Below are 22,074 nucleotides of genomic sequence, written 5' to 3' on the forward strand. Positions count from 1 at the left end.
TGCACACAAACAACAGTTGCTGCATGCTATGTACTAGCTCCTGGTTCCCCAGAGGTAGCTCCTGCCTTAGGGGTGATGACGGATACCCAGGCACTGCTTTTTTCTCTTTGTCATCAAATCCTAATTTTGATGCCTGGATATGAGGGTGCCAGGAAGGAAAAACCACTGCTAAAGATATGGCCCACGGACATGGAGTGCTGGGTAAAACTGTGACCCCATACCCGCTTTTTGGGAATGGCACTCCAAGGATATAATGTTGTCACTGGCATGAGTGTTGGGGCAGAGTTGAGGTAGTGCGTCTAACACTGTAATTGAGTGACAAAGAGGTGTAGAATAAAACCAATCCAGCGAGAATATGCACCATGGCCCATGTAGCTTTCCTTGGCATTAGTACAAATTCCTCATCAAAACAAAAAATAAAACTTTTGTCATTCACAATAGCTAGGAGTACGTAAAGATGAGTTCACCCTGGCAAAGACGACACCAAAGATCAGGCTCGTAATAGCAGACATTATGCTCCTTTCATACATATGGTATGCACAGAGCATTGGGGAAGGATTCGAGCTGCAGTCTCCATCTTGAAAAGTGGAATCCTCATAGCTGATGCCTATAGTTGGGATTTAAATAAGTGCCTGTTGAACAGGAGCTAAAAACTGCTCCTGGGTATCAGACTTCTGGGTTATGAGGAGCTCCTTAATAAATAGCAGGCCACAAATATAACTTCAACAAAAGATGCAAACTAGGCATTTTATTCTAGTTCAAATGTTTTATCGATGTGTCTGCATACTCCTTCAAGTACATTTCCAAACACAGTGTTAACGACACGACATGGTTATATTTGTGTGGCACCAGTTGGCCTGGGGGATCAAAAGTAGCTCCCAGTAGCTGTTGCCTTCAAGTTAACCAGGCTCTTCTAGTTCTTGTTTCAAAAATAGGGAATGCCTTACTGCCACAGGGCCTTTAAGCTAAATATAATGAAACAACAGAAAATGAACCTGGGCGGAATGAGATCAGAACATCTGTTACAATAGACAATACCAAATCTTGTCAAAAAATATATATTTATTTATATGTATCTTACATAAAACATTATTATTCTCAGCATCCACATTTGTACACCACCATTCATTCCATCATTCATTCACACTCTCACTATACATGTCAATATTCCAAACTTAGGGTACTCTGTACACCTAGAAAACATATATATTCACATAAGTTTCAACACTTCATTAGAATTTCAGTAAGTGTTAATACACAAAAACAAATAGCATCCTGCTTATTTGATATAACTCAACATATGTTTCGGTCGTCGCAAAATGGACACCTGGTTTGAGCCAGTTACTAAAAGCGACCTTCTTCAGGAAAGGGATGGCTAAGTTGCAACCACTCTGAAATTTCAATACGGTGGAGGATGTCTTCAAAACACAATCTACAAATAGATAATATACAAACCATCAGAATTCCGATCTCTTATTTATATAGACACAGATATATCTTGTGTGTATAACTCATTTTATGTTCATACAGATTGACACTCATCTAAACACAAAATGATGGAGTTGCGTGTCAAACGATGGAGTTTATCCTGCAGTGGTGATGGGTTAATCTACACCTACACTGCAATGAAAGAGGAGGACAATGCATCTACATCAGCCTCCAATGCACACATGACGTAAACATCTGGACATTATGTTGTTATAATTTAGATCTTTTGGCTTACCTGACTGGTAGTACAGGTATGAGAGTATCTTGCATATCTGTCAATAACTCTCCAAAGAGGAAAATCCCTGCTCGTGCCTGGGATGCAACACAGAGAGTAGTACATGAGCCTATTTTTTACTGAAGATCACACCTCTCATATCGCCTCACCTTGTGTGTCAAAGGTCCAGATATATTCTATTCTGGTTGCCAGATTTTCTTCAAGCACTCATCAACGATTCCTGTGTAAAATACAGCAAAAACATCATGCTTCTGCATGTATCTGGCTCAATGCAATACCATGAATATTTTTTGGCAATCTGATACCATAGGATTGGTATCTTTCTTCCTGGCGGCACCCATATAATGCAGTACAATAAATATTTTGTGTCAAACTGATACCCTAGAATTGATGTCATTCTTCCTCGCGGCCCCCATATAATGTAATAGGGATATTTTTGTCAAAAAAAATGTTCTTAACCTATTTGGGAATCAATATTCAATCATATCATCGGTCCCCCAAAATTCCTCTCGCATGGTAAAGCCCGCTGACCTTGTCATACTTAAGCTTGCATGCTCCATGATTTCTCTCGGGCTATGAGTTTTACACATGAGCTCGCATTATTACAAGTGACCATGATCAATACTGTTCTAGGTACTGCAGAATGTTACAAATTCTAGTGCATCTACATCTTGACCACCTGATGTCCGCTCCATGCCCTAGATAACCCGTCGTGCGCTCGCCAGTTATAGGTGTAGGTGGAGCATGCCCCTCGCCACCTCTCTGTTTGGCAGTAAATGAGCATCAGCGCTCATGTTTATCTTTCTCACACACACAGCGCGACCACCCGCCTTTGTCATCATTCCTTCGTTCACGCTAGTCTTTGTCTCACCACAGCATGAAGTGCTGGGCTGCCGTGAATGAACATCGCAGCTCATGTTATTGTAACTTCCACACTCCGCGGACATTCACATTACTACTTGGCCGTGAGTGAGTATCAAAACTCATGTTGTTCTAACTTTCACACACTGCACATAACGATGCATTGCTTACCGTTATGATGTTCGCGTTCTGATTCAGCTCGCCACAGCATACACAACGTTTTTGGGGGCATGGCTCACTAATATAGGCCATAAACATGGCTGAAGGACTCATTATCCTAGCCCCAAGAGAATCCTGGGACTTGTAGTGGTCACATGTGAAAGTATCATGTTGAATCATAAACAAAACATGTTTTAAATTTTTTTTTGTAGATTTAAATAGTTCCATTAGCAAAGAGGTCAATTGGATACATTAAGCGGAAATTTCCATCATGCTGCCAAAATTCAATCGTTAGATTAAATACGTGCAACTTGCCCCCGCCATACCAAAATAAGTGGGTGTGGCTTGATGTGGACCATATGGAACCAGCTACCACTAGCCCCCTGTAAATCTTCGGACTTATAAAAATCCCTAACTAGGGAACTTTGAAAATGGACCCTTCGTCCACCGCTGTATATTATGCCGGATCGAGAGGAAAGATTTTTTCTTCTTTTTTGCCCACATATACAGTGAGTTCATTATCGTTCCACGGGTGTGCAATCAATGGATGTTATTGATGGAATTCAATCGTTTCCTGCGGTGCGTGGCATCTCATCTGGCACATATAATCTCATGTGCCTGATATTTTGGGAGACTTCATCTCTCTACTACACGCCCGCTCTATCTCATCAAGAGATGAGTAGAGAAATGTCTATCCACACCCTATTAAATACTAAATGTGTATCATCCCCATTATATTCATGTGTATACACAACATATGGTATATAGCGGGGGTTCACATCTTAAAAATAACGTGTCTCATTATCCTGTAACCAATTCGTTCCATTCCATTCTATGGATATATTCAGACCATTCTTCACTGAGTCCAAAGAGTGGATCCATCTTTGTTCCTCTCTATGTAGCATGGTGGACATATTGCCCCCTCTCATGGGCGTCTTGATGGTTTGAAGTACAAACCACCTATTGTCTCTGTCAGTGTGTCCCAATTTTGAGAAATGTTCTGCTAATGGTTTGTCTTGTACTTTGTTTCTTATACAGGAACGATGTTCCGATATTCTTTGACGTACCTCTCTCATCGTTTTGCCCGCATGTATAAGACCACATGGGCATTGAATAATGTATATAACATTCTTACTCAAGCAATTTGTATGATTTTTTAACACTCACTCCTTCTTGTTGCCATATTCGAAGGATTTTCTCGTGGAGGTAAATTGACACGCCTCACAGTGGCCACATTTATGATGTCCTAACTCCGGTTTACATTTGTGGACCAGTTTTTGTTTGAGGTTCATATTGCATTTAAACGCGAACATCGGTTTCTGAGACAAACTCCCTGGGCATTTCACCAAATGCCAGTTCTTGTTGACACTCCTCTTGATCAAATTACTTATTGGGGAAAATGTAGATACACAGGTGAGTCTGTTATTGTTTTCTCTGATCTTTGCTGATAGACAGGTCTCACAGTGTGTATTGAGGGCTCGTTTGTAATGTTGTTTAACCAACTTCTTAGGATACCCTCTGTCAATTAATCTGTCTTTCAGTTTTTCCGAATGGTTCATAAATTCGATCTTCTGCGTACAGTTCCTCCTAATAAGAAGGAATTGTCCGTATGGTAGATTTAATTTTAAATAGTGAAGGAGTGTGTTCTTGTCAGTGCTCTTCCTGAATGACATGCATTACTTACCGGAAAGCATTTCTGATGATTGTATCTGCTTAGATTCACATGCTGTGCATATGGTCCGACATCCAGTGGTAACCGCGGAGTACTGCATCTTGTCTTTCGGGGGACCGAAAGGGGACATCGGCATAGGTGTGTCTGAAACACTATCCCTATCGTGACGTGTCTAGCACCCAAAATCCCTCACGCGCCGAGGTCCCTCTGATTGTATTTTTTCTGCCATGAGGGTGCCCAAGGCTATAGTAAGTGAGTACATGAAGAGAGAAAGTAGTAAGAAGTCTATGTTCTTCCATCCCGAGCGGGGAGGCAGGGAGGGCACATGTGAATCTAAGCAGATACAATCATCAGAAATGCTTTTACGGTAAGTAATGCATGTCTTCTGATGCTTGTTAATCTGCTTAGAATCACATGCTGTGCATAGACTAGCGAGCAGTACCCGGAGTTGGAGGTGGGTTGTGTTAGGAAAGATTTCTTAATTGTGGGTCATTTTCCTTCCATGTGGCAACCCCTAAACTTTTTGCTGTTGTTTTCACCAGGATCTAGACTTTGCCAGAGAAGTGCAGCCTTCTGCCGCACTCCTCTGAGCTTTCGCTCCATTCTTAGGGGGAAACTGACATGCCCTTAAGACAGTCAGTACCGGGAAACGTTGTTTTCCGTAGTTCTTTTATCATGTTGCAACTTTCGCGCAACGTGGCACAAGAGGGCACTGTAAGCTAAGTTACTGCTCTCTTGGGTCTCTAGTCTACTACAGGCCCTAGATACTCTCTTGGGATTGTTAACGAACGGTGCAAGTGAATCACGGACGGGACTGGTGGCAGCGATCGTTTCTTTGTGTTTTTGAGCTCTTTTTGGCGTTTAAGCGTGTTTCTCGCGCTTAGCTCAAAATGGTGGCCTGGCTCCCAAAATGGCCAGACCACGAGGCTCGTTGTCCTGTCCGTTGACCGTCTTGCCCCCTTCACCTTCCCCAGGTCGAGCCAACCCGGGGCCTTCCTTATTTGGGCATGTACTTTCCCGCGAAACACAGATGGTCAGTGGTCCGTGATAGGTCCACGTATGGTGTGAGTGTTTTGTGATCAGATCTCCCATTGGGTCCCCTCTGTTTTGGCGCGAAGGGAACGGTGGATAAGAGGGGGCTGGAAACACCACTACCAGGTCGATCTCCTGAGTTCTCACGAACAAAGGAATACAGGAGCCAAGTATCCTGCAACCAAGAGGCTGAACCGAGGAATCGCTGGTGACCCGCTGAAGGACTGTTCCTCTGCACTGCTGTCGCTTGGTGAAACCCTTTCTACCTCTGATCGAACGAGAAGGCCTGTACTGGTACTTCGACCCTTGGAATAGTGGGAACAACTATTCTCGGCATCTTCACCATCTCCTGCACGTAAGCCTTCGGAAGTGTCTCTGGGCCATCCAGCAGACTGACCAGCCTACCCAGGAGTCTTGCTCTGTAACCGCCGTCAGGTTGTGTTGTATTTCGAGTCCTTGTCACTCTCACACGATTCGTACACTTGGCATTCCCAGGTCTGAAGTGAGTAGTGTACATTTGGCTGAAATACACACGGCCACTCCGTTGCCCTGCTGTGGTAACAAACTGTGCGGGTTCACTGCGTTTGGGACGTCCCCAACTCAACTTCTGCTGCTGCGGAAACTGCACAACGCCGAGACGTCCCCTGCTCGTATCTGAACCTGCCAGCACTGAAACTGACGCGGAGAAGCCTGGGTCTGCTTGCATCGGGGACCGGTGAGTAGCATCGCTAGGAACTGGTCGCCCTCCTGCAGGATCCCATAGCTTTTCCCCGCTGTGTCTAACAGCACGCCTTTCCGTACTCGCGCTCTGCTTCTGCCCACAGTGGAGGCTGCGCTTGAGTCGCGGAGCTCTGTTCATCTTCATTTGTTCACCAAACTAAACTGCCTGATTCCCTCGAAGAGACTCCCCTTTTTGCCCGTTGGTGGCACCAGCGTGTGCAGGTACTTTTGAGTACAAGGCTCCACTCTTCGTAGGGCTTGGACTTCCTTTTAGTTAGGTGCCTCTGAAGGTGCCGTGGGTCTAATTATTATTCGCACTGCCTGTTTTCCTCCCCATCTAGGTGGTCTACACATTTCGTGCGTCTAACTCGTTAGACTCGTTTGTATTTGTATATATATTGTATTGGTTTGGTATGTGTTGGTTTACTTGAGTTTTATTGTGATTTCTCGCTACGTTCAATGTTACAAAGGCCTTGTAATAAATGTGTATATAATTTTTATTATAACACCAACTTGGAATAATTTGTAAGTGTCCTTGCTTTGTGTGCTCATTGCTGGCTTTCAGTCACCCTGACCCCTCTTGAGACCTAGTCTTGACCGCCGCGATCGCTACCCTGATTGGTCTGGCTTGTCCAGAGGTTACCCTGTTCCAAGAAACTAGGCTGGCCTTCTGACCCTCTGCCCCTCCAGGACAGAGTTCAGAAATCCATTTTAACAGGTTGTGAGAAGGAACAGTAGAAAAAAAGATGTCTTAGTACTGCTTGTCCCACCTGAGAATCAGACCTAGAAGGAGTGTCTAGGCAATAGTGTTTTGTAAAGGTGTGTACATAACTCCAGGTTGCCGCTTTGCAAATGGACTCTAGGGGAACATTTGCAATGAATGCTATGGATGCCCCAGTGCCTCAAGTAGAATGTGCTCTAGGCTTGAAGGGCAGTTCTCTCTTTGCAAGAGTGTAACATAGTGTGATGCATTTGACAATCCACCTTGATATTGCTGATTTAGAGACAGGGTCCCCTTCTCTACCAGCTGCCACTGAAACAAAAAATTGTTTAGTTTTCCTCAGTGGTTTAGTTCTATCCATGTAGAACATGACTGCCCTGCGCACATCTAGTGTGTGAAGGCTTCCTTCGGCCATGTTAGTAGGTCTCTGGAAGAACGTGGGTAGTTCGATTGACTGGTTCACATGGAACTTCAAAATAAATTTCAGCGCAAATCTGGGATGAGTGCGCAGAACTACTTTATCTTTGTGGACTGTAACAAAGGGGTCCAAGACCGAGAGGACCTGTAATTCGCTAACTCTTCTGATAGAAGTGATAGCTACTAGAAAGGCTGTCTTGTAAGTCAGGTCTTTCAGACTAGCTTTATGCATAGGCTCAAAAGGGGGTCCCATGAGCCTAGTTAAAACCACATTTAGATCCCACCCAGGGGCTGGGTGAGTGATGGGGGGATAAATTCTTTTAACCCCTTCCATAAAGGCTTTAATCACAGGTATTTACCACCACGACACCTTCTGCTGTGACGCGGTGTAGGCTGACAACACCGCTAGGTGAACCTTTAAGGAATTGAAGACTAACCCAGAGTCCAACAGATGGGTTAGATATAACACAATGTGTGAAGGCGAACAATCGGTGGGATTGACGCCTTTGGAACTGCACCAAATGACAAAACGTTTCCATTTGCTGGCATAGCAATAACGTGTGTTAGGCTTTCTTGCCTCCCTCAGTATGTCCATGCATCTTTGAGGGAGTTGCAGATGTCCAAACTCTATGACTTCAGGAGCCAGGCTGCTAAGTTCAGAGTTTGTGGGCATGGGTGCAGAGTCTCCCCCCTGTCCTGAGACAACATGTTGTACGGGCAGGGCAGCTTGACTGGTGGGGAGAGGGACATTTCCATCAGGTGCGCGAACCAGGGTTGGCGGGCCCACATGGGAGCCACCCGAATCATGGTGACTGGTTCCTGGTGCATCTTGTGCACTATCTTGTTCAGAAGGGGAGTCAGGGGAAAAGCGTTAACAAATTTCCCCGACCAAGTTATCCAGAGACCGTTCCCCTTGGATCGGTTCTGGGAGTACCTGGAGGCGTAATCTGGGCATTGGGCGTTTTCCTGAGTAGCGAACAAGTCGATCTCTGGAAACCCCCATTCTGCGAAGACGTTGGATACAATGTCTTCGTGCAGACGCCATTCGTATTCTTCTGGCAGAGGAAAATATCTGCTGAGTACGTCTGCCAGAAGATTGAGTTCCCCTGGAACATGTTGGGATATCAGGAACATCTTGTGTTTGAGAGCCCATATCCAGATGTTTTGGGACAGCTTGGATAGCCCTGGAGAGTGAGTGCCCCCCTGCCTGTTCAGATAATACATTGCTGTTGTGCTGTCAGTTAGGACCAGCACTGTCTTCCCTTGCAGTTGCTCCTGAAAGGCCTTCAATGCTTTGAACACTGCTAGTAGCTCCAGAAGGTTTATATGGTTGGATGCTACCTGAGGGGACCACACTCCGTGCGCTGTCTGTTGAAGCAGGTGAGCCCCCCACCCTGTGAGAGATGCGTCTGTCGTGAGAGTGGCTTCCACTGCAGGGGTGGTGAAGGTTTTCCCCTTCAAGAGGTTCTCCCTCGACCACCACTGCAGAGAGAGAACAAGGGCTGGCAAGACAACTAACAGATCTTCCCATTGTCCGCTGGCCTGACACCACTGGCTGTTGAGCCACTCCTGCATGGGACGCATGCGCAGCCGCGCGTGGGGGACCAGGTATATGCATGACGCCATCATCCCTAGCAAACGCATAGCTTTGCGTACCGTCACCTTCCGACTGGCTACATACTGAGGAACTTGAGAGAGCATGTTCTGAACCCTCTTCCTGGAAGGGAAGACTAGACCGTCTTCCGTGCGAATTAGAGCCCCCAGGAACTGTTTTACTTGGCTGGGGACTAAGCTGGATTTCTTTTCGTTGATAGAATATCCCGGGCTGAACAGTAGGTCTACTGTCTTTTGGGTGTTCGAAAAACAAACGTCGAACGAGTCCCCTGTGATGAGCCAATCGTCGAGGTAAGGGTAAACTGGAACTGAAAGTCTGCGCAGGTGTGCTGCTGCCACTGCCAGGACCTTGGTAAACACCTGTGGCGCCGAGGCTATGCCGAAGGGAAGTACCTTGAACTGGTAGTGTTTGTCCTGAATCACGAACCTTAGGAATTTTCTGTGCTCTGGCAGCATTGAAATATGAAAGTATGCATCTTTCATATCCAATGTTGTCATGAAGTCCCCTTGTTTTAGCAATGGGATCACCTCTTGAAGTGTTACCATGCAAAACTTCTGGGGCTTTATGAACTTGTTCGCTGGGCGCAGGTCTAGAACAGGACGCATGGTGAGATCCTTTTTGGGTTCAAGGAAGTATATTGAATAAATACCCTTGTTTACCTGAAGAATCGGGACGGCTTCTATGGCGTCCTTTCCCAGCAGCGCCTCCACCTCTTGGACCAGGATCTGAAGATGTTCCGGTGAAAGGCGTCAATGTTTCGGCGGTCTGAACTGTGGGGGTCAGGCGAATTCCACGCAATAACCGTGGGCGACCGTCTTTAATACCCGCTGGTCTGAAGTTATCCCCTCCCATGCCTTGAGGAAAGATGTTAATCGCCCCCCGACCGGAGAGACATGGGAGGGGACCTGAACTTGGTGGTAATTTCTGACCCGAGGTTGATGCACCTCTGGAATTGGAGCCTCTGCCTCTATTCTTTCCGCGCTTCTGACCCCTCTGCGGGTAGTAAGTGGGGCTTGCAGCCGGTTGACTTGCGTTGAAGTTGCCCGTGCCGAAATTATTTTGAGCGGCGCGGGCTTGTCCTCGAAAGGACCGCCGAGAATTGCTGCCCCTCAGTGAAGAGGGTTTTTGGGAAATTTGGTGCAGCGACTTAATAGTCTCATCCTCCTTCTTGGCTGTCTCCAACGCATCGTCTACCGCCTTACCGAAGAGGTTGGCCTCTTCAATGGGTTTATTGATGATGGATGCCTGGGTCTCAGGCCTGAAACCCGACGTGCGCAGCCACGCGTGTCTCTTTAGGAGAGTAACCTGTGCGAGAGACCTGCCAGCTGTCTCTGCAGAGTCCATGGTATTCTTTACAACATTTTGATTGGCAAGTTTACCCTCCGAGATAATGGCGAGAAGCTTGACTCTTGTTGGTTCCGGAACCTCCTGGAGGCCTTCCTGGAGTAGGTTCAATTGGGCGTCGACGTAGCTTGCCAGTAACGTTGTGTTATTGGCAATCCGGACGGTATAAGCAGCCACCGACGTGACCCGTTTGCCTAAGGCATACAACCTTTTGGACTCCTTGTCCGGGGGTGACTCTCCCGTGGCAAGGGGAACCCCTGCTCTCTTGCGAGTGTTGGTCACCATCAGCGAGTCTGGGATTGCGTGCCCTTTGATGTAAAGCGGGTCGGTGGGGGAGGGCCAGAAGAGTTTTTCGACCCTTGGGTTCACAGCCCTCGTCTGAGCGGGTGTGAGCAAAGAAGGGGCCAGCCGTCTCTTTACAGAGCTTAAGAGAGGGATAGACTGGCTAGTCGGAGGCTTGTCATTAATAATGTTTTCTGCGAAATCCTGTTCAGGCAATGCCTCAATCGTGGCAATTTTAAAGAATTCCGCTGCTTTTTTCAACGTGTTGTTGAAAGCCATTTGATCATCCACTGGGGGAGCCTGCCTAACCAGTGTGGATGGGGGAGAGTCGAGGCAAACGATATCAGAATTGTGATCGTGCTGCTGGGTGTCCTCCCAGTTGTCAGTTGCGCCTTGATCTCCCCCATAATTGTCCAGAAAAGAAGTCTCCTCTTATTCTGTATAGATGTCTCTATACGTGTCCTTCTGTACATCTTCTTGATAATCAACATAGTGTTGAACATCTAGGTGTTGGGCAACTTGTATATGAGGGTTAGGGTCTACCCGAGCTTTTTTCGGCAGAGGTTGATCAGAGCACCGAAAACCTGCTGCAGCCGATCCATATACCCCTCAAATTGCTCCGTGGTCCACTTGGATGACCCAAATGGACCCAGCTGAGCAGGAACCGGGTCCTCCGCCCTAAGGCGTTCAGAGGATCTCCTCAGGGTGCTTGAGAGGGGTACCTGGCTCTCTTCGTAAGAGTCCTCAGGATCGTCTTCCAAAACTGTGGAAAACCTTTTGGCGGATTGGCCCATAACTGTGGGCAAAACCGGTACTAGGCCCACCGCCGTAGCAATCCTGTTGATGCTCTTACTGATAGTTACCGAATCTTCGGGGGACAACGCCTTCGATGGTGGCTTCCCGGGTAGAGGCCTAGTTAGAGGCCTACTCTAGTTTAGTTTTCAGGCCTGCACGGGCCTTGGTGTCAGGAATCTGAGGAAAGCTTCAGGTCGGCGTTTCTTGCTTTGCAAGAGGTGATAAACTACATTTCCCATGAGGCGTTGGGATAGGTGTAGTTCTCCTATCGCGCGCCACAACAGCTGCTCATTAGCAGCAACTGTTAAAACTCGCCGCCGCCCGTGCCTCGGTGCAGGTAATTAATGATTTTCAGCACGGGCGACGGCAGTTTAGGAGCAGGCATGCAGAAATTCTCAGACGCCGAAGGACTCTTGGAGCTTCCCCAGGCCGCGACGGTGACGAACAGCTGAATAACCACGGGCCGCGGCGGTGAAGCGGGCTCCCATAAGCTTCGGGCATCGCTCTTCAATGTCCGGATGTCCTTGTGAGACATCCGGACCATCAGTTAAGTGTTTTTAACCCCAGTGTTCATTTTCTGGAGTTGCTATATGCTTACTTGTTTATTAATTTGCTACTTCAACGCTGTGGTTGGGTGTGTGAGGTAACACGCCCTAAGATACATGCCATGCATTAGACACGCCATGTGGAGAAACATGCTATAAAACTCTGAATGGATAAAACTAGGCACTGGGAAAGATATAGAGACTATGTAAAGAACACGCATGGGTCCACACAGTACAAGGGCATGTTTGTGTGTGTCTTTTTTCCTAAATCATTGTTTGTGGCTTCATTGTGCCCAACGGGCCATGTGTCTCGTGTCTTCATAAAAAGGGACACCCTTTTGTTTGTGCCATTTAGCTTGTAAGTCAATCTATGTGTGTTCAAGAAATGACTGTCCAAGTCCTACGTTATGTTTAATCCCTATGTTATGTTCAAAGTCCATGTTCTAGGTTATCCGCTTATGCTCTGTGAGGTGCAAAGGGGAGTTTAAAGAGCTCTTATGATTCATATGTACCAAGGTCATTACAGGTATAGGAGGTCAGGTTAGGTGTTCTGGAAATAGAGGTACAGGTTCCGGAATATCGCTATATTGTATGTATTTGCTTGTGTATGTTCCCCTCCTTTCCTTTATCACTCCATCCCCTTTTCCCTAACTCCATCTTCCCCCCATTGGCTGCCACGTGGCTTCCTGTGATATCAGTCTTCAGGCGCCCGTGCCAACCACGGTGGGAGGGGTCAATCTATTTGGCTTCTGTGGTTCGGAAGAGGGGATTGAGACCCCTATTCCCTTATAAGCTTGACAGAATTACCTGCCCCCGATTTCGGGGTAATTGAACCACCCAGGCCAAATGGATACAAATCCTCCTCCTTTAGCAGATGTGCTAAAAGCACTACAAGACATACAAGTAGAATTGGTACAAGCTAGGTAAGAGTCTAGTATATTGAAAGCTCAAGTACAAGGGTTGGTCGCACAAGGCACCCCGCTGGATGGGGCTGGAACTTCTACGGGAGGGCAAACTGGTAGAGTCCCGCCTACTGTAATTGTGCAGCCCTCTAATAGTGTGCCATTAGCCGCACCAGAAAGATTCACAGGAGACCCTAAGAAATACATGACCTTTTTAACACAATGCAGACTTCATTTTTTGTGCAAAGCTAAGGCGTTTGAGACAACACAAGCTAGAACAGCATTTGTTATTTCCTATTTAACTGGAGATGCGGCAGCATGGGCTATGCCTTTGGTGCAAAAGGATGATCCATTATTATATAATTGGGATGGTTTTCTAGTGGAGTTTGGTAGGTTATTTGATCGCTGAGAGGTGTCTTTGGCTCAAGACAAAGAATTGTTAGCTTTAAGACAAGGAACACGCGACTTGGTTTCGTATGTTACCCAATTTAATAGGTTGGTGATTGAAACTGATTGGCCTGAGAATAAACAGACTGTGTTGTTTTATTAAGGGCTCAAAGAGAAATTGAAGGATGCTATTGCTCAAGTAGAACCTCAGCCTAGTACATGCACCGCCATGATTGACTTAGCCCTAAGATTGGATCATCGTATTGGAGAACGCAAGGGGGAGAAGAAAAGACCAGAAGTGTTGTCTTTTGCTAGGTTGGATCGGGGTAAGGGAAACAGGAATACAGAAGGAGAACCTATGCAAATTGGTGGAATAAGGGGGCCCTTGTCTGTTGCAGAAAAAGAGCAACGGAAGGCTAACAACTTGTGCCTTTATTGTGGACAACCAGGACACTTTATTAGAACTTGCCCGAATACTCCCAAGAAAGGAGCAGGGGTGGATAGAAGCAAGGTTGAGACGGGAAAAGGACTGGGCCGGCCTTAGGGGGAACGCAGGCGACAGGCCCAGAAATTAATAGGTTCCCCAATTGGAGTGCAAATACGACAGGGAAAAGAAATTCACATTTGTACATTTTGGTGACTTTACTTTTTGCCTGTACTAAGCAGCTAGTGTCTGCAATGGTGGACTCAGGCGCCACCGGTAATTTCATTGACATTGGATTGGCGAAAAGATTGGGTTTACCTTTAAGGGAAAAAGCTCAGGTTGAGGGGGTGCAATGAGTGGATGGATCACCATTGGTTTCAGGACCCATATGTCAACAAACTAAACCCATTCTAATGAGGTGTGAGTCTGGACATATAGAGGAAATTGTATTTGATTTAATAGCGGCACCTCAATTCGGGCTCATTCTGGGCATGCCTTGGTTACTTAAACACAATCCCAGGATTGATTGGATTAAGCGAGAGGTGGTATTTGCAGGAGTGGAATGTGAGGGTCACATGGAGGAGGAGGTGAGACCCGCATTATATTTGGCAGACCAGGTGGCAGAACCACAAATGGTGGGAGCAATGGCTGTGAGTATTCCAAATCAGTACCACGATTTAGCTTAAGTATTTGACAAAGGGGGAGCAGACAGGTTACCACCCCATAGATCTTATGATTGCGTAATTGAATTGGAACCAGGGGCTAAATTACCTTGTAGCAGAATCTATGCTTTGACTGAAACAGAAAACCAGCATTTACGTGAATACCTGGATGACATGTTAAGTAAGGGATTTATTAGACATTCCACCTCACCTGTGTCGTCACCTTTGTTCTTTGTCCCAAAGAAAGAGGGAACACTTAGGACATGCATTGATTATAGAGCATTGAATAAGGTGACAGTGAAGAACAGGTACCCCTTGCCTTTGATTTCAGTATTATTGGATCAAGTAAAAACAGCAGTGGTTTCTACCAAATTAGATTTGAGAGGGGCTTACCATTTAATCCGTGTGAAAGAGGGGGATGAGTGGAAGACAGCCTTCAGGACTAAGTTTGGTTTGTTTGAATATCTTGTGATGCCTTTTGGTTTGTGTAATGCTCCGGCAGCATTTCAATACTTTATGCAGGAGGTGTTGAGTGAGTTTCTAGATCAGTTTGTTATAGTTTATATTGATGACATTTTAATTTATTCCTCTTCTGAAAAGCAACACATAGAGCATGTGAGAGCAGTGTTAACAAAATTACAAGACCATCAGTTGTATGTAAAACTGGAAAAATGTGCCTTTCATACCACTCAAGTGGAATTTCTTGGTTTTATTTTGACTCCCTCTGGTATTGTGATGGACAAGAAAAAAGTACAAGCAGTTACGGAATGGCCAGCGCCTCAGTGCATTAAGGATATCCAGTCCTTTTTCGGTTTTGCAAACTTTTATAGGCGCTTTATATCAAATTTTTCACAAATCGTTACCCCCATTACCAAACTATTGAGGAAAGCCACTAAGTTTGATTGGAACACTGAGGCAGAAGTAGCTTTTCAAGAGTTAAAGAAAGCATTTACATCAGCTCCTGTATTGAGACACCCTAACCCAGAAAAACCTTTCCAAGTGGAAACAGATGCTTCTAACATGGCTGTTGGAGCAATATTGTCTCAAAAGGATGAAGAATGAGTATGGCATCCAGTAGCTTTCTACTCTCGCAAGCTTACTAGCTGCGAACAAAACTATTCAATCACTGATAAAGAGTTATTGGCGATTAGAGCAGCATTTTTGGAGTGGCGACATTATTTGTTGGGGGCCAAATATCAGGTTACAGTGGTCACTGATCATAAAAACTTACAATACTTCAAGACAGCTCATACATTAAGTCCAATGCAGTTAAGATGGTCACAGTACTTTAATGAGTTTAATTTTGTAGTCACTTTTAGACCAGGGAGAAAAAATGGTAAGGCGGACGCTTTATCTAGGCAGCAAAATATGGAAAGCAGTGTAACCGAAGTGAAGACTATCATTCCTGCGGAAAAGGTTGTAGGAGCAGTAATGACTCAATTACTGAGACAAGTAAAACAAGAAATGAAAGGAAAGGTCCAATTGAATTGGGGAAAAAATCCTGCAGAAACATTCCACAGTGGGCTTCCTTATTATGCAGGTAAATTGTAAAATGTTTTTACCGACGCTCGCCTTGCAGAGGAAGGCGATGCATTGGTGTCATAATTCACCTTTAGCAGGACATTCAGGAAGCAAAAGACCCAAGGGTTGTTGGAGAAATATTTCTGGTGGCCAGGGTTAAGACAAGATTCTATGAAGTACATTCAAGAGTGTGAAACATGTGTACGCAGTAAGTCAGACCATAAAAAAAAGGCAGGGTTACTCAAGCCACTACCCACCCCGGAGAAGATTTGGACACATATATCCATGGATTTCATTACTGATTTGCCTCCGGGTGATCAGTATGACACAATCTGGGTGGTGGTGGATTATCTCTCTAAACAAGCCCATTTCATACCTTGTAAAGGAATCCCAGGAGCAGGGAGATTGGCGGAATTGTTCTTGCAACATGTGGTCAGATTACATGGGCTACCTCATAGTATTGTATCGGATAGAGGCCCTCAATTTACTTCCAAATTTTGGCGTGCTTTTTGTAAAATGTTAGGCATGGAGTGTGCGTTGTCCACCAGTTATCACCCACAGACGGATGGACAAACAGAGAGAGTCAATCAGACGCTGGAACAATATTTACGGTGTTATTTAAGTGAGGGTCGTGAATCTTGGGTACAGTCTTTGTGGTTGGCTGTGTTTACTTATAATAACACTGAACACGCTTCATTGGGTATGTCTCCAAATGTGTGTTTGTATGGTCACACACAAAATATGTTACCAGAACATCTACCTGATATGGAGAATATTCCTATGCTTCAAGATAGAAAAGAGGTACTACTACACCTCAGACAGAAAGCATGAGCCAATTTAGACCAGGCTAAGGAACAATATAAAAAATATGCAGACCGAAATAGGAGAGTTCCTCCTCAGTATAAAGTGGGGGATAAGGTCTGGCTTTCAACACACAATTTGCCTTTAAAGGGACCCCGTAAATTTGCCCCCAGGTTTATTGGACCCTATGAAATTGTGAAATGTATATCTACGGGGGCATGCAAATTAAAGTTGCCTAATACGTTAAAGATACATCCAGTGTTCCATGTGTCTTTGCTTAAACCCGCAGGTCCGGGAACGCGAGTACAGAGACCCCCAGCAATTATCAAGGATGGACAGGCAGAATATGAAGTAAAGAAGATACTGGACTCAAGATGGAGACAGAATTGTTTATGGTATCTCATCCAGTGGGTAGGATATGGACCTGAGGATTGTACATGGTAACCGGCTAGTGCGGTTCATGCACCCAGATTGGTGCAACAATTTCATCTGCAACATCCAGAGAAGGCAAAACCTGGAAGGGGCCCTGAGAGAGGAGGTACTGTCAGGAATCTGAGGAACGCTTCAGGTCGGCGCTTCTTGCTTTGCAAGAGGCGATAAACTACATTTCCCATGAGGCGTTGGGAAAGGTGTAGTTCTCCTATCACGCGCCACAACAGCTGCTCATTAGCAGCAACTGTTAAAACTCGCCGCCGCCCGTGCCTCGGTGCAGGTAATTAATGATTTTCAGCACGGGCGACGGCACTTAGGAGCAGGCATGCAGAAATTCTCAGACGTCAAAGGACTCTTGGAGCTCCCCCGCGCCGCGACGGTGACGAACAGCTGAATAACCACGGGCCGCGGCGGTGAAGCGGGCTCCCATAAGCTTCGGGCATCGCTCTTCAGGGTCCGGATGTCCTTGTGAGGCATCCGGACCATCAGTTAAGTGTTTTTAACCCCAGTGTTCATATTCTGGAGTTGCTATATGCTTACTTGTTTATTAATTGACTACTTCAGCGCTGTAGTGGGTGTGTGAGGTAACACGCCCTAAGATACATGCCATGCATTAGACACGCCATGTGGAGAAGCATGCTATAAAACTCTGAACGGATAAAACTAGGCACTGGGAAAGATATAGAGACTATGTAAAGAACACGCATGGGTCCACACAGTACAAGGGCATGTTTGTGTGTGTCTTTTTTCCTAAATCATTGTTTGTGGCTTCATTGTGCCCAACGGGCCATGTGTCTTGTGTCTTCATAAAAAGGGACACCCTTTTGTTTGTGCCATTTAGCTTGCAAGCCAATCTATGTGTGTTCAAGAAATGACTGTCCAAGTCCTATGTTATGTTCAATCCCTATGTTATGTTCAAAGTCCATGTTCTAGGTTATCCGCTTATGCTCTGTGAGGTGCAAAGGGGAGTTTAAAGAGCTCTTATGATTCGTATGTAACAAGGTCATTACAGGTATAGGAGGTCAGGTTAGGTGTTCAGCAAATAGAGGTACAGGTTCAGGAATATCGCTGTATTGTATGTATTTGCTTGTGTATGTTCCCCTCCTTTCCTTTGTCACTCCATCCCCTTTTCCCTAACTCCATCTTCCCCCCATTGGCTGCCACGTGGCTTCCTGTGATATCAGTCTTCAGGCGCCCGTGCCAACCACGGTTGGAGGGGTCCATCTATTTGGCTTCTGTGGTTCGGAAGAGGGGATTGAGACCCCTTTTCCATTATAAGCTTGACACTTGGAAACCTTGAAAGTCGTCGAAGTTTCTTGTTCAGAAACTTCGGCGTGTGTAGTTTGGGGAGTAGCGCCTTTGTTAAGTTTATTAAGCCCAGTCGTCATGCGCTGCTGCGGATGCGGGGAAGGCTTCGGATCAGATCGATCCGATGGCGCTTGCGCCTTCTTCGACGTCGTCGAGGAGGGCGCATGGGTTGTGTGTTTTGTGTAGTGCGATTGTACGCCCCTGTCACCGGGTGTGATCCCTGTAGCAAGACCGGAGTCGAGCATGGAAGGGTCGGGGATGGGCGTGGAGGCTCTAAAATCGTCTGCATCAAGGTCTACAACGTCTGCGTTGGACGTTTGGTCATCCGATGTACCCCCGTCACTCTCGGCTGGTGTCGCGGCAGGGGAGGGATCCTCCACGCGTGACATACCGTATGCGGCCCACCGCTTCAACCGGCGCTTCTTAAGGGATTAGGTTTAGGAGTTTATACGCCGAACACCGCTTTAGTGCTTTAAGGGGAGACAAGCGTACACAAAGTGTGCTCGTCTTTCCACGGATATCTGACCCTTCACAGAGGGCAGAATCTGAATGGAGTCCTTTCCATAGCAGAAGGGAAGGGTGACCAGAAAAAGGAAAGAAGTGGAAAAGAGGAAAGACATCATAGCAGTATGGCAAACCCCGAGCCCACTCTCCCTACTGTGTAGGCCGGCCAGAAGGCCCGACCACCTGGAGGTCCGAACGCCGGATCTTAGGTGCCGGAATCCACAGCCATAGACGGTTCCCCCGTAGTCTTCGTCGAAGATGTTCTTGATAGACAAAGTGACTTAACGGGGATTAAACCGACAATTTGGTAAGATAAACAATGTCTCATGAAGAGCTCTGCTATAGGGCGACCAGTTATCTGGGCGGAAAAAAACAATCTGAGGGACCTTGGCGCGTGAGGGATTTTGGGTACTACACACGTCACGATAGGGATAGTGTTTCAGACACGCCTATGCCGTCGTCCCCTTTCGGTCCCCCGAAAGACAAGATGCAATACTCCGCGGTTACCAATGGATGTCGGACCATATGCACAGCATGTGATTCTAAGCAGATTAACAAGCATCAGAAAATGTTGTTTCCAAATGATCTTCTTTCTTTTGGATCACTAGATCCAAGAAACGTACACTTAATTTGTTCCATTCCATTGTTAACTTGATATGGGGATCGCAGGAGTTTATCCATGCATGAAAGGCCTCCAGAGACTCAGTTGGGCCTCTCCACACAAAGAACACATCATCTATGAAACGCTTCCACACTACCAGGTGCCCCCCAAAATGCTGTTGTTTTAAAGCATTCAGGGGTCCCAGTAAAAAATTTGTGTTCAAAGTCTGACATATATAAATTTGTCACGTCAGGTGCAAAGGTGGCGCCCATAATTACCCCTATAAGTTATTTATATAGACTTTTCTTGAAAAGAAAGAAAATTTCACACATGGCCAACCGTGCCGTCAAGTATAAAGCCTGTAGGTGGACTTAATGGTGTTGCCCTTGTGTCGAGGATCGTTCTTAACACCTCTAAACTCTGCATCTGCGGGATGGACGTATATAGTGACTCGACGTCCATCGTCACTAAAATGTCATTAGGTTCCATGCTGATACTGAATGAGGAGGATATGCGTTGTGTCCTTTATGTATGCAGGCGTTTGTTCCACAAATTATTTCAAAAAGAACTCTGTATATACAGATAAAGGCTCTAACAATGAATCAATTGCTGAGACTATCGGTCTCCCCGGGGGATGTTCTGCATTTTTATGTACTTTCGGAAGAATGCCCCTTTTCTAGGGTGTGTCTTACAAAGGAATAGTTGTTCTTCCTCACTGATCCATTCCTCTTTTACCGCACATTTCATCAAGTTACCAATTTCCTCTTGTAGAGCTTGTGTGGGGTCATGATCTAATTTTCTGTACGAATTTCCATCTCCCAGGAGTCTTAAACATTCTTCTTCGTACGTCTGAGTATCCATCACCACGATACCACCCCCTTTATCGGCAGGTTTTATAGTTATACAAGGGTCTTCACAAAGCATTTTCAATGCTTCTTTTTTGTCCTTCTGAAGATTATCTTGGTGGAACTTCCTCTTCTTTATGGCCTCCTGCACTTGTTTCCGCACAATGTTCTCAAAGGCCAAAATTTCAGGGGGGCACACGTGTATGGGAGGTGTAAAATGCAATTTTAGTTTTAGCCCTGTGATATTCTTCACTTCTTCACGTTCTTTACGACCTGGTGATGTATTCGGTAAAATACCTCGAAATAATGTTTAAATCAGATTTTGCGAAAAAAAACCTTGTAATTGCATCTCGCACTTAAATGGATCTACTCTGGATACTGGGACGTTGGACAAACCCTTAGATAGTAACTTGAGTTCAATGTTAGTCAGTTCTCTGGATAATAAATTGAAAATTGGAATTTTATCTAGGTTCACTGATTCTGATACCATTGTCTCGTGCGGACTCCTGGTCCGAATTGTTGTCTCGCTCTCGGTCGGCCTCTCTGGCCTCCTCTCCAAAAAAAACGGATTGTTGTCCACGAGTATTTGTTGTATTGGCCCCTCCTTGTGGTGCCCCTGTCTGATCCGAGTCACTTGATGAAGCTGTGGAATTAGAGAAATTTACAAAATGATTGGGCCTTCTTTTGTAAGGGCCTGAGGTGGTCTCTGTGTACAATCCCGTACATAGATATGGGTACGTTCTTTCCTCTTTATAGTTATTTAGATCTTTTTTCAATTTTTTTTTGTTGTCTAAATTAAACTGTTTGGAATTTTTTGATTTCTTCATCTACATTCTCTAATAGAGTTTTTGCATCTTTTATAGATTGATTTTCTGCAAAAACTTTCTCAGGGCGTTCTAGCTCTTCGTTTTGTGCATTGGCCTCCTCTTCCACAGTCTCAACTATAAGGATGATCAGGTCTCTAGAGCACTTGTTACACACACCGCTAAAATATTTTTTAAATTTTGCATTTTCAATAAAGAGTCTCGGGATTATCTTTACCTGCAGACCCTCAGGTATTATTCCACCTTTTAAATATTGCAGCATAAAACTGCCATGTAGTTGAGTGCACGCTAATTTCTTCTTTTTTTGTGTGATTGTATTGAGCTCATCTGTCCCATCGGGGATCTTTTCTACTGGTGTTTTGTTCTCAAACAGGACTGGAGTATCAAGTAACTTCCTGTAGTGTTCATCGGAAAATTAAAAAATATTCACATTCTCCATTTAGATCAAGCTCAATTATTTAGCTATGTGCAATACGTTTCCCTTCAGCCAATGGGATGTACAAGGTAAGTTTCAAAAACAGGGAATGCCTACTGCCACAGGTCCTTTAGGCTAAATATAATGGAACAACAGAAAATGAACCTGGGCGGAATGAAATCTTGGCAATCCCACCACCTGCTGTATAATGTTAATAGCGTGGCATTTTTTCTAGTCGTACTGAGGCATCCTTAATAAATATTTCAAGGAGACAATAAAGTTTTTTTAAATGCACTTATAAAAAGGATTTATCATAGAAAACGCATATTTAATAAATGTACCAATTGCAACATCTAAAGTTTAGGAATAGAAGATAAATACAGTAGTTTTTTGTGTCGAGATTCAGATATAAGCAATTCGCCGACACCGGGATCAGCGCACAAGCATGGATCTATATTAGAGAGGCACATCTTCACCTCACTGATGAGGCCCGACTAGGCCGAAACAGCTGTCTGGGGTTGCTGTTGGTACTCTTGTTCAGAGGAGAATTGCCTAGCATTTC

General features: G+C 45.4%; 1 protein-coding gene across 3 annotated transcripts in view; it reads right to left on the reverse strand.

Moving 5' to 3' along the window:
* Positions 1-22,074, reverse strand: part of ITPRIP (inositol 1,4,5-trisphosphate receptor interacting protein) — a 280,644-nt gene that overhangs the window by 168,820 nt on the left and 89,750 nt on the right. Inside the window, exon 2 of one of the 3 annotated variants that reach the window (XM_069611750.1) lies at positions 1,873-1,943. The exons of the other annotated variants lie outside the window; for them this stretch is intronic. The gene's annotated coding sequence lies outside the window, so the exon portion shown is untranslated. The remainder of the gene's footprint in view (positions 1-1,872; positions 1,944-22,074) is intronic. 3 annotated transcript variants of the gene reach the window in all.

The sequence above is a fragment of the Ambystoma mexicanum genome, chromosome 8 (genome assembly GCF_040938575.1).
Source record: "Ambystoma mexicanum isolate Mex_15411 chromosome 8, UKY_AmexF1_1, whole genome shotgun sequence".
Classification (NCBI taxonomy): Eukaryota; Metazoa; Chordata; class Amphibia; order Caudata; family Ambystomatidae; genus Ambystoma; species Ambystoma mexicanum.